Raw genomic sequence first — 12564 nt, 5'->3', positions numbered from 1 at the left:
ATACCGGTTTCTGCTTTTCTCTGTTTGATTAATAAACAGACATTTATTATTCAGTAAGGGGCTTTGGAACAGGTTTATAAATATAGAACTATCAGCATTTTTCAATACACCCTCTTGATAAATTCTGTAATTTAACAGTGGACACAAACAGGAGTGATATTGGACAGATTCCAGTGACGTAAGCATGCAACAATGATAGTAAAAGAAACACTTTAGTTATATATAGATATAAACCACAGTCCATTTTCTGCACTATTGACAGTCCTCAGAGAGGAGACTTGGTGATGAGAGAAAGGTGATGATGTAACATGAAGGGTCAGTCCACATCTGCTGAAGAGCACAGTACCAGGTTTCTTGAACATCACAATGAGTTCACTGCACTCCAACGGCCTCCACAGTCTCCAGATCTCAACCCACTAGAGCACCTTTGGGATGTGGTGGAACGGGAGATTTGCATCATGGATGTGCAGCCGACAAATCTGGGGTTAAGTGTCTTGCTCAGGGACACAATGGTGGATTCGAACCCAGGTCTCTCACACCAAAGGCATCTTATCCACTGCTCCATCACCACCCCATTTACTCAAACACTTTATTAATTACAATTTTGATACAGTAAATGGTAATTAACATATGTTTAACACACTTTCTGTTTTCCCTCCTGAAATACTGACTGGACTTGCTGATTATTTTGCAGATTCAGTTTTGCATTCCATATAAGATCTTGTCAGATAAAAGTGATTATTTCTCTTTCCAGCTTATTGTTACAAAAACTTCAAGTCATTTTATAACATGATAAAATGATAAACGTCTGTTACCGCCCAAGGGAGCAAAGCTTCATAATACAATATAGCTTTATATTTGTGTGTGTTTACCCATTTATTCACCTTATTTAACTCAATATCTTTCGGTAATTTTCTTAGAAACAAAAATCCTTAGATGCCACTCACTAACTTTCTTTAAAAAATAATATTTTTCCATGTATCTGTCTTCACCGCTATTTTTCAGAGACATTATTAAAATGAGTGAGCGAAGCTGTCACATTTAATGGTACAAGTGTCTTACTTTATTTAAAGTGGACCTTTAACTGGTTGTGACAACAAGTGACAACAATGAGAAAGCTTTAACCAAAAGCTACGGCTCATGTCTGAGAAAGTAAGGGCGTAGCTGCAATGTAATTACATGAGCAATGTGCATTTTATTGCTCATGAATTCAGCTTCTAAGAGTAGGATTGTGTTATTTTGTAGAGTTGCTTTAAGCTGTTAACAGTGTGTCTGTGATTTGTGGGTTACAAGTTATCTAAGCATTAAACTGGGACTGGATGATTTGGTTTAATTCAAAATCTGATGATATTAAGAATATTTATCACAAGATGACACATTTATGCAAAGTCACTTATAAAGTCATCAAAATTATGTAGCTGAGAGACTTTTTGTGTGAAACAGAACTGTATTAACAAATCTTATGTCTTGGTGGGTTATGCAGGAAAACAGGGATTGGACCCAAACACAGACAGAGGAGGGCAGTAAATTTCAAGGATTTTATTGTCCATAAATGAGCTTACATGCAGATAAAGGCAGGCAGGCAAGCAACAAAGAGGGAGCAGGCAGGTAGGCAGGTTTAAGCAAACAGCCAATCCAACAAGTTAACTTGGAACATGGCAAAACCGGAATGCAGACGGCAAACAGGATGAACAATGAACGACAATGAACAAGACAAGTGAATGGGTATAAATGGCGAGATGAGGGAATTAGTTGCCAACACCTTCTGACTCCAAGCTTGACACATATGGACGCTTCGTCAAGACCCCTTGGCATCACTTTTTAGTGTCCTTTGCTTAGGTTTAGGCACAAAAATTACTTGGTTAATGTCATGCTGTAGGCCTCCTTTCCTTGTTTAGTTGGTTCTCAGTCTTATTATTTGTAGTCTTTTAAGTTTCTGTCTTATGGTATGTTGGGTTTTGGGTTTTGTCCTGTCTATTGTCCTGTTGTCCAGTATGTGTTATTTAGTCTGTGTCTCTGTTCATGTCTTAGTGTTTACTTATGGTCTGTGCACTTCTGTGTAATTTTTCCCTTGTCTGCTCTGTGCTCTGTTTAATCGTAGTTTGGTCTGTTTTCCCTGTTAGTTGTAGTATTTGTGATCTGTCTACTTATGTCCTGGATTAGTTATTTATATTATTCTGTTTCTTCTTGGTTATTAGTTTCCCTTGGGCTTTATTGGTGTCTGTCTGTTTCCCCCTGCTGTCTCTGTGCCTCGTTAGCCCTCATCCCGGTCACCAAGTCAGTTCAGCTGGCTTTACTGGCATGACGTTTCAAACATGTTGCATAAGCAGAAAGTCATATTTAAACAATAAAATTTTACTAAACTAATTAATAATAAAATAATATACTGATCGTTGATTGGCCAGTAGCCTTTGTTGCGACTTTACATCTAAACAAGTTGAGTTATGCACCAAGTAAGTAGTTAGTAGTAGTTCTTTTTTAATGTCAATTTCTCTGAAATGTTTTGAAATGATGACCAAATTATCACAATAATAATAATTATTATTATAATAATAATAATTCACTGATCGATGCTAAATGATTAAACTGACTCTTCACCAGCCAAAAGAAAATTAAATAATTGTGTTGGAAATAGGCTCAAATTTAAATAGAAAAAACATTCTTCTGTGTAACAACACATCTCACATGGGTACCACAGATAATCGTCACAATAGCAATCATGGCTTTATTATGTTGACATGTGCCATGAGACAGAGAGGGTAACCATGGGAACACATTAGCAGTGTGAGGGTTTGGTCTGTTCAGCTAATTGAAGATGTCAACATGTAAATGTTCTGAGGCAGCCGAGCTGATAATCGTCCTCTGTCATCGTATGGATCACTGATTTCTAATACATGGAGGTCAGAGGTCAGAGTTTAAGTTGACTGAAGGGCACTTGGGCAAGTAAATGTGATCTTGACACCGCATTCTTAAAATGTTTCACCAATTTATCAGTTTGTTAAATCACATAAGGTTGGTAAGACAAACCAATTCAAGTTACAATTAAACAATTAAAAGTAAGTACTTTGTGTTATATTTTAAGGCTATAAAGTTTTCATGCAACAAAATTGGCTAATTTGACAAACTGTAATTTCAATAATCAATTTGGATCCTTTGAACAAAAAACAAATGCCATCTAACACATTTCATGTTCATCATATAAAGGTTGTAGTACCTTCATGCTACACACACAGAACCTAACAGATAATTAAATGTGCATTAAAACATTTAAAATAAATAAAATAATAAATTTGTGTCACGATGATAAAATGGTTCACATTAAAAAGTCTGACATTTGAGTCCATCTTCACTGTGTTCAAGCACCAAGCATCATCAATGTAAAACACAGTGTCCACTGCCTCTCATCCAACCTGTTCTCACTCCCAGCTCGTCACATATGGACGCATGGTCAAGACCCATCAGTATGTAACACACTCGGGATCCCCATAGCGTCATAGTTTGACACAGTGGGGGAAGCCCTGTAGCGTTACTTTCGGACGATGAAGGTAGGTGTAGGATATTTAATAGAAAAGAAGTAAGAAGGTGGTTGGGGTGGAATGAGGCCCAGAACCTTTTATCCAAAGCGACTTATAATTGCTATATATGTCAGAGGTCACACGCCTCTGCAACTAGGGTTTAAGTGTCTTGCTCAGGGACACATTGGTGGACGTGTCACAGTGGGGAGTTGAACTCGGGTCTCTCACACCAAAGGCTTATCCACTGCCCCATCACTACCCCTTTACTGAGGTAAGCGTCTTTTTTTCAATTCATTGCAATGGGAATGCCGTGTTTTTACAACCTGGTAAAAACGCCAGCAGCGTGACAAGGCGCTGAGTGTCTTTTCCACGCTGGGTGCTGAGTGGTTTTTTTTTGGTTGCCTAGAGTTGAATGTTGAATGTCACTTTTTTCTCAGCCGTCCAATCACAGTGCAGGAGGGGCGGGACAAACACCACACCAAGCCATCTCAGCTCTTGAACCGCAAAATCTCATGAACCCTCGTACGGCGAGAACGTCCCCTCGCTCTACATGTTTCAGCCTTCATGCAGAGCAAGGGCCAGTGCAAGTAGGCCTACCCTACTTTGCGGTGACATGTTTACATTCAGTAAAATATAGCCTACTTGCAGAACATCACCTCCACAGATATTATGTATTATAGCAACTAAAGTGTCTCAGCTGAAAAAAATGCCACGCCGCCAAAGTGCACCCTAGGCTTTTTCAGAAGAGCAGCTGGCGTTTTCAGCGGGTTAAAAAACCAAACTGCAACTGAACGTTAATCGGACATTGCATATTTATTGTTGCTAACTTGACAACAGAGCCCTAAACGTGAGAATGTGTTGTCTCATCCTACTGGAGTCTTGCGCTCTGTCGGCTCAGAACACAGAGCGCCCAGCTAGTGCTTGATCGGGATGTTGATGGGACATGTCAGGCACCAAGCAGTAAAGGCAGGGACATAAGGTTGAGGTTTAGTAAAGTTTAGGCTTTATTTAGCCAACAAAAACCATAAGTTTCAAAACCATATAACACAAAAGAAGTATCAACAGAACTACTCAAAGTGGGGCTTAACTAAACTGAGGTCAACGTAACAATAATACAACATAAGTCTGAACATAACAAACATGACACAAAAGGAGGGGTATAAATACACACAGGCTAGCCTCCCCCAAACACAAAGGGGGAAAAACTAAGTTACTACAATACTACAATTAAAAAGACCCAAAATAAACCCAACCACCAACCATAATACTAACAAAACAACACTATTGAAACCAATCTAACAGAAACAAAATGTCCACATGCTGCTGTGTTGTTAAGGATTTTGTAGTTCAGAGTCCCTCTGCCCACTGACAGGAGTTGGTTCCTTCCACTTCCTGTGGTGGAGTAAAAAAGCAGTTTCAAACTCCAGCTCCCCCTTTGGCAGATGATTCAGCAGCAGCAGCTGCAGAGAAACAAAGGACAGGCATAAATTACTAAACAATTCTACTCAAATTCTACTCTACTCTTTCTGTTACTTGGCCAACATGAGTCCCATTTTGTTCAGACCGAACCTTTAGGAGCAGCCTTAAGTCAAAGCTGGGCCAACATGGCTCCTATCCCGGCTCTCTATCCTCTCCTCTGAGCGATCACCTCACCTGTTGTGGTGCCTTGTCAGGTTGATCTGGCCGGATGGATCGTGGTCCGCTGCTCTTTTATCCAAAAGACCCAGTCTTCCTTTTCCAATGACTGTAGTTCTGTCGGAGGTAGCACTTGTTTCAGAAATAAAGCCGGAAAAAACTGATGAAAAATGTAGCGAAGTTTGAAAGAGCTGCCGGCTGCTGTTTCATGTAAAAAGTTAAACCTCACACGTGAAAACATGCATGTTGCATTTGAAACACATAGGAACTTGTGAAATTGTTTATTACATGCGTGACAAACAGGCACATGTTTTTGTAGCTGTTTACTCTTGTCTTCCTAAACTGTAGCATAATATATACTAATATCTTAATCGGGAACCAAACATTAAAAGGAGATTGAAAATTTAAGATTTATAAACTGCTGGGGTGGCTTTGTGGTGTTGGGACATGATGGTGATGATGAGTGGAAGCAAAACATCAATAATGGATTTCCCTCCAGATGGCTGCAGCTTCTGGAAACATGATGCAGCAGCCAGGACGTCTACACACAGATTTACTGAACACATTCGTCTGGGAGCTGATTTCAAACTGCTTCTGCTGTTTTAACTGGAAACTACTTCCTGTATAACGTAGATTCATCCTGTACAGATTAATGTTGTAGTAAGTCTTACCTTAAATTGGAGCCAGCATCATTAAGCAGCTCAGACATGTGTTCTTTAAATTGGGCTTACTTAATAGAACTTAAGTAAAAGTACTTATACAACACTGTGAAAATAAAACTTATATTTCTTGTAATTATTTATTCTTGTAATTATTTAAACTTTTACTTTTATTATCTGCATCGTTTAGTAAAAGCCTTAAAATTACTTCTTACAAACCTCTTAAAAAGTAGAAATCATTTAAATGTCTCAATACTACAGTCCATTAATGATCAATTAATAAAACCTTTGGTGAGAAACCATTAAAGATACCCTTATCCATTACAATACAAAATAATTTAGCTGTTTATTTACTCAAAATCTGGGGTAAACCTATTTACACCCCTGAACAAAAATCTATTATTTGATGGCATCTGAAAATACATCACACCCCTAAAAAAAACAGCCTTAATAAAACCTTAAAAATATAATTAATGGAGTTGTCCAAAATGTCTTAATTATTTTGTAAATTCCAACACCTCTTTCAGTCTTTCTTAATTTGTTAATTGGAGTATTAAGGTGCTTTAAGGTTTTTCAGTTTTCACCTTTTCAACTAAAAGTTAAATGAATCTCTGGCTACTGAACACCTTGATTTAGATGAAGGTTTGTGGTGATTTAATGGTATTTTAAAGAAGTTATTTTGTTGTAATATTTGCTGAACTACAGTGAGTGTCTTTCCGTAGATAAATAAACATTGAAAACCTGTTGTATCAGCTGAACATGTAGACGTTGAAGTCACCACCCTGACTCTAATCAGCGTCACTGCCGATCTGCTCCCATCCGAAGACTTCCACACCTCCACCTGTAAATTACCAGCTCCTGAATGCCAGCGAGACACGAGCTTTTGTCTGTGACTCACAGGTCCCTGGATGTCTGTAGATAAACCGTCCACCACTGTCATGGCAACACAACAGCAACCCTTCCCCACACTTCCCTCCAAATCACCACCTGTATGTTACTGAAGAGTGTCAGCCATAACAATATGACCACTGACAGGTGAAGTGAATAAGCTGTAGCGTAATTTTATTAATGCTAAAGGTAGGTGTAGGATATTTAACACAAAAGTCCAAGTAAGGAGGTGGTTGTGGTGGACAGATGAGCCAGGAACTAGACTTTCACCCAGGAGTTCGGTGTTCTCTTCCTGTGTGAAACAAAAGTCAGCATTAAATGTTTTTATTTAGGTTACGTAAGTTACACAAGTCACGTTACTTAACTTATGTAAGTTCGGTCACATAATGTAGTTATTTTAACCCAAACCACAATCTTTTCCTAAACCAAACCAAGTACTTTTGGTGCCTAAACCTAACCAAATTGCACCATTTCACAACGGTAACCACTTGTTTTATTTTGAAAGTCTGACCGGACTTTGCATATTTGTTCTTGCTAGCTTGACCATGGAGCCGTACAGCCCTAACACGTACAGTGTGTAATGTATAAAATGCTTCTTCTAACCTGACTATAACATGACATTCGGTTTTGTACGAGAGTCACAATTTTCTGTGAGTACCAAAAGTTATTACAGGGGAATAATGTTATTGGCTTTAATAAAGCAGTAATAAATCATGAAAGATTCTCTTTGTTTTGTTGACAGTATGTGGTCTGTCTCATCATGCATCATCCATCCATCTTTAATCAGCAGAATAACTGTGTCTTTGTTGTATTTTGCTCCTCTGAGTATCGTTGCCATTTCAACAGGAAGTGGAAGTGGCGCCCTTCGGGTCCTTCTTGTCAATTATTCAACAGGAAAGGATGTAAAAATTCACAAAGCTGAGCAGGTTTGCTCACCATGTGTAGAGAAACACGCCTGCTGGTCTGACTGATTCACTTCATAAGTGAAGGCTCAGCAGGTCTGACACTTTTTCTCCAGAGCATCACTGGGAAAAGAGTTTGTTTGTTTAAACATTGACAGGTTTACAGTTCATCACAGATGTGACAGATAGCAGAGCAGCAAAACCTTCTGTCCCCACAACAGACCACCGAGCCCTGCAGCTATCTTTTGCAGACAATCAGGTAAGTTGTATTAGGAACGCAAAGCTTATAAAACTGAAAAGGTTCCTCTCTCAAAAAAAAGCTGAGAGAATCGAAAGACAGGAACTCTAAAACACTACTTTACTTATCCACTGTGTGATGCCAGGCGGTTCTTCTGACACCAACAAGAGAAGGATTATCAGGAGTTTTAATTGATTTGAAGGACCTTTTGGGGGGGGATTATCTATATTAAGAATGCACCAAGAAGGAGTGCATTGTTTCCCCCAAAAGAAATTCCAAAGGGAACCCCGCTCTACAGCCTAACCAGGGAGTAAGCTCCGAAAATAGTTCACTCGTCACTCTGTATTTACCTGTTCATAATCTGATGCCATTCGTGTATCTTGCTTATATTCTCTAAGTAAGAATGTGTAACAACCAATATTATCCAGGAAGCTAGTTAAGTTCCTCTCATCTGATGTGATTCCTAGGAAATGCTAACCTTAAGGTTTAACTACTGACAATTGTTTTCCTTTTATCAAATGCTTAAAACTAAGAACGGTATACCTGTTTTGACAACTGAGGTTTGATTGTGGGAAGATATTTGATTACAATATGCGCAAATAGATTTATTAAAAGTTACACGCTACTGATTGATCCTTTATACCAGCAGAGTGAGGAGGAAGCAGTAAGGGGAGGGAGGTGAGCTGCAGACTGGAGAGAGACAAATCAAACAGCTGTAATAATAAAAGACTTGCACCGCTGACTCCATTAACACCCAGAGCTCATTAACAGTAACCACACTGAACTCCCAGCAAGCACATAAACACAACACACGTCAGCTGCTAAATGTCACTTCATGAAAATGAGCTTCAGTTGTAGGTTAATGACTCAACCAAGCATCAGAGGAAAAACAGCCTCGTTAGCCTCTTTGACCCTCCTGCTCCATCACACGTGTGGCCGGGTGAAATTTAAATGACACCGGATACATTAAATATATTCTGAGCGGTCTTTATTTCTCGACCACTCTCAGAATGTGTAATGCTCTTTTTGTTAAGATTTCACCAAATCTTTTCTATACAATCGAATTTACAACTTCAAACAGTCTCCCTTTAAGTCTCACTTTAAATTATATCCAAACAATCTGATGCAGTGACTTGTATCTTAGGCTAATGTTAGATTGAGAAAAATGTTTTTTTTAGGGCTGGGCACTTCCGCATTACCGCCAATAATTATTTTATCGCACGTTAACACAGTTTTTATTATTATTAGTTTGAAAGTCCGTTGCTCACTGGCTCTGAATACACATCCAGTCAAACCCTGGGTCACAGGAGGGGCGGGAAATCTGCAAATCAGCCACCCTAACGAGCAGCGGAGGGAGGCTTCAGCAGACTGCGCTGGACGCAGCGTGTGGGAGAAGTAGATAAACAAAAGCAAGACAAGCGATCAGACGCCACAGTGAAGTGGATAGCTTCACACTGCATGCTGGTTAGTATTGGGGAAGATGTCCGTCTTAGGAACGTCCTTAAAATCACAAAGTAGTCGCTTGGCCCCGCGGGGTCGCTCTGTGCTCCTCAGGTGAACAGGAGACAGCGCTCTGCAAATAACCGGCAGGCGCTCTATGGAGTAACCATGGCTACGGCTTCTGTGCGCTACACAGCTGTAGCCTATTTAACTTAATTTAAAATTATAGGCTACATAACTTTACCTGATAGGCCTCATTTGGTTTTGCAGTTCTGCTACTGTAGAAACACGGCGGGGAAACATGGCAACCTCCATGTGAGAGGGCCTGCGGTGCATGTAGATAGAAATGAAATCATTCTAAGGAAACAAAAACATAACGGTAACGTTACCGATGTCCGAGTGTGTTAGCTAGTAAGTTTGCTAACATCAACAACAGATTAATAGCTAGCGGACACACCTCTGTCTGTGAAACTCTGGTTGATTTAGCTAACAAGAGCAATACAAGACACATCCAGCAGCTAATACGTTATTACTGACTAATCCAGCAGAAAGAACGCCAGCTCAGCAACAGTCTGATATTTCCTCTGTTCTCTTCCTTGCTTCCTTCAACAACTTAGTTTTCTGTGTCTTCGCAGCCTTTATCATGATATCCGTACTTTATTTCCTGATTATATCAAGCTAGTTTGTCATAAAGCATTACGCCGTTGTTGTGAAAGGTTTCGTATGTGTGATTCTAATCCTTCATAGTGCAATACCAGGGGCCATTCTCCCTGTTCCAGTCAGTGTACCATCCAAAGGTTATTTCAAGATAAAAATACTACATAATCTTGCTTTGATGCACAAGTAATAATAATCTAATGATAGAATAAATAATAGTACAATCACAGGGGATATTTTACTGCAAAGATTACTTTTGCTTTTAATTCTTTAAATACATTTTCCTTGTTATACTTACACACCTTTACTCAGGTAACATTTTCTTTTACATGTAATGGAGTATTTCTACATTGTGGTATTGCTGCTGATCTGTGTACTTGTTCCATCACTGCACAACCTGGTTGGTCTCTTTTTCCTTTCGAGCGCCACGTTACTCACAAACAGACGCCGCTGATCAGGTTTAAAAACCTTAATTTAATTTGTGTAAAGGTTAATTCAGGAGATCAGACCGCCACGACGAAGACGATGCTGCATGAGTCTGATGTTTTTTTAACCACAAGCTAAAACAGATTATTTAATACACCTTTTACATTTTTTACTCAGTCAGTCCTACGAGACTGAAACACGTACATGTATATGCATAGGTGTCATTTCCACTGGGGACGCTGGGGACATGTCCCCACCAATTTTGGAAATGGCTGATTTTGTCCCTATCACCTTTTGAAAGCGTTTGTTAAAATGTTAAGAAAAAAGTTTGCAACAAACAAATGAAAATGCTTTGAGAAAAGTTTATTTGCACAATAAGAAAACATGAAATGCAATTTAAAGATAGAAGAAACAAATCTTCTCTGTGAGATGGTATAGCGTTTAAAGGCTGTTGGATTGTCAACCAGAAATACAACCGCAGGGAAGTGCAAAATATCTTACAGGAAAACATCCTTTGGCCAGACTTCCTATTGAATCAAGGGAGCCAACACCTTGAGCCTATTGAGGTAAATATAGAACAAAATCATCAACAATGATCAAAATGAAGAAATTTTTAAAGATAATCAGTAGTCTGATCAGTCAACTTGTAGTCATGTGTAGGGATGTGTGGGTGGGTGGGTACATGTATACGCTCAATGGTTTTACTGTTACTATGTTTATTGTTATATATGTAATGTTAAAAGCCCTTCTAGGGATGGGCATTGGAAATTAGCAGTAGCTATAAATGCTGTGATGCTGTGCATTAGAAAATTGTTTTACAATTCTTTATGTTTATAGCATCTTTCCCTATCAAATAAACTTTAACAAATGTATGCATTGTCCAAAAAAAGTAACTTAAGCTTAAAAAAAATATTTTGAATATTCACCTACCACCTGAATCTTGTGTTTCCCTTTATATAAATAAAAACATTTCGACCAGAAATTGGTGCAGAAAATGTCTCCAGAATGCAGGAAATTAAGTGTTTAATGCTGGAAATGTTCTTGGGGAAGATCCCCGACCCTCCATCCTTATATTTCAGCATTGAATATTTCTGCCAAATGTGTTAAAATAAATTCTTGTCTTGTTCTCATGATCGTAACATTGTACATCAAGTTCAAGTTTATTTATATAGCACATTTAAAAACAACACTAGTTGACCAAAGTGCTTTCCACAATAGACAACAGATATACATGACAACAGTAGAAAAAGTACAAAATAAAATAAATGTCACTACTCAACTCTGTTTGAAGGCCAATGAATAAAGAGAGGTCTTTAGCAAGGATTTGAAAGTGTCAGGAGTTTGGGCATTTCTTATTTGAACAGGTAAATTATTCCAAAGATTAGGAGCAGCTACTGAGAAGGCTCGGTCACCTTTAGTTCCATCATTCCATCTCATTCCATCTTGTGAGCTAAGTGTATCGCCTCACCCCTAATCTGAGCCTTTTTTCCTTTCCTTCTTACCTTTTTTACATCATTATATTGCATTTAATGACATGATCAACACTGTTGCTCTCCTTCTCCTTGTCCGTAGAGAGCGCTCACCAACCTTTCAAGCTCTAAACTCCTGCTGTTACTTCTCTTGCTTGTTGTTTGCAGTGGAAGACATACTCAGATCTTTGACTATTTTATACATTTTGGTAGATTTATCGATAAGTATACATAATCATTAAGTGAATAGTTTATATTTTGTATTCATAATCAGAATCTGTAAAATTAACTAGTAACTAAAGATGTTATAAAGTGTCTTTAAATCAATTGCTCTTGATTAAATGTACTAAAGTTCCACCACTGCTTGTAGGAGGTGCAGGTTAATTGAGCTTTCACTCTGTCTTTATTCCTCTAAGTTCTTCAGTTTTTATGTGTTTGACTCAATAATAATAAGATTTAAATAATATTCAGTCTCAGGTGGCTGCCAGAATGAACTCATACTAACTAACTAGTGTGGCAGTGTCTCCACCGTGTGGTCAATGTAGGAAGAAAAAAAGAGAATAGATGTAGTTGCGACACAAAATATACAGAAAAATAAACATACAGGGGTGTACAAAATAATGGAAACACCAACCTGTAACTAATATGCTTCATCCATCAATTTTAAACTGGCTTCTGTTCTTTTTGATTATTCTTTATTTTGTTATGTATTGTTTTCTTTGTTTATCTCTCAAT

General features: G+C 38.4%; 1 long non-coding RNA gene across 1 annotated transcript; it reads right to left on the bottom strand.

Annotated features, from left to right (window-relative positions):
• Window positions 1-6850: 6850 nt before the first annotated feature.
• Window positions 6851-9960, bottom strand: LOC123968877. Its single transcript, XR_006824561.1, has 3 exons — window positions 9735-9960; window positions 9522-9634; window positions 6851-6989 (listed from the first exon to the last, which is right to left on the bottom strand). It is a non-coding gene; the product is annotated as an uncharacterized LOC123968877 (long non-coding RNA).
• Between the last annotated feature and the right edge of the window lie 2604 nt (window positions 9961-12564).

The sequence above is a fragment of the Micropterus dolomieu genome, linkage group LG03 (assembly GCF_021292245.1).
Source record: "Micropterus dolomieu isolate WLL.071019.BEF.003 ecotype Adirondacks linkage group LG03, ASM2129224v1, whole genome shotgun sequence".
NCBI lineage: Eukaryota > Metazoa > Chordata > Actinopteri > Centrarchiformes > Centrarchidae > Micropterus > Micropterus dolomieu.
Note: the sequence above shows the minus strand (reverse complement) of the source record. Positions and strands in the feature narration are given on the sequence as shown.